At 40.8% G+C, this 1219-nt stretch overlaps 1 pseudogene; it reads left to right on the forward strand.

Annotated features, from left to right (window-relative positions):
• LOC101581658 lies at positions 1 to 633 on the forward strand (annotated as a pseudogene).
• Positions 634 to 1219: the final 586 nt, after the last annotated feature.

Below are 1219 nucleotides of genomic sequence, written 5' to 3' on the forward strand. Positions count from 1 at the left end.
TTGGAGGAAAGATGAATGGGCCGGCTGATTTTCAAGAGCTGAATGCAGAAGTTCCAAGACCAATTCGCATCATAGGAGCTGATTACATACCAACAGAGGAAGAAAGAAGAATGTTTACAGAATGCAGTGATGAAAGCTTCTGGTTCAGATCTGTGCCTTTGACTGCCACCAGTATGTTGATTACACAAGGACTAATTAGTAAAGGAATTCTTTCAAGTCATCCCAGATTTGGTTCTATCCCTAAACTTACATTTGCTTGTATCATGGGATACTTTGCTGGAAAAATTTCTTATGTGAGAACTTTTCAAGAACCTTGAAAATTCCCCTCTGGGAGAAGCTTTATGATCAGGACAAGCATAACGATCTTCACTACCTGGGCACTATTCTCAAAAGTCAAAATATGATTCCAGTGTGAGTGGTCAGGCCTTTTTTGTGACCTCCCCTGCAGCAGACACCACAGAAAGGGAGATGCTTCCTCATTATGAGCCAATTCCATTCAGTGCTTCAATGAAAGAATCCACTCCTACCGGTATTTCTTATCATGTTGCCCAAGTCAAAGTAAACAAATATAGAGATACTGGGGATGAATGAAAAAGCACATTGTTGGACATCATGAGGCAGTTTCAATATCCAGCTTCATCTAGGTGATCATGAAATATCTGCATGCTTTCAGCTCAGCAGCATTCTTCATAAATGCATTTAAAACTAAGTTTTGGCTTGTGTGGTTTGACTTACTACGATGTTTAAAGAACAACACAGATTTTAGGGTTAAGATCATGTGGCTACAATGTAGGCTACAATGGGGGCTACTGTGAATGATGGTGCTATGCCACAATTGCACATAGTTTGCAAGCTTTTTCAAGTTACAAGACAAACTCTTCTAAAACTCTTGAGACTGTGATGCTCTCCATTTTGCTTATATGAAAACAAATGATATCTGCACATTGAATTGAGGTGGGTGGGGGGACCAAGCATAAATTTTAAGTATTAGCTTTGTATCGTTACTAAAAAAAAAGCCTTTCTCTACTATTTGCTGTATTATTGTACTTTTATAGTAAATAAAATATAAAGCAGCGGGCTGGTGAGATGGCTCAGTGGTCTAAAGCACCTACTTAGAACAAGCTTAGCAAAGTACAGGGACCGCGGTTCAATCCCCCAGCACCACATGCCAGCCATCCCCGCCCCCTGGTGGGCTGAGATGGCCACACACACACACACA

Source organism: Octodon degus, unplaced genomic scaffold (assembly GCF_000260255.1).
Source record: "Octodon degus isolate 3935 unplaced genomic scaffold, OctDeg1.0 scaffold00287, whole genome shotgun sequence".
Taxonomy (NCBI): Eukaryota; Metazoa; Chordata; class Mammalia; order Rodentia; family Octodontidae; genus Octodon; species Octodon degus.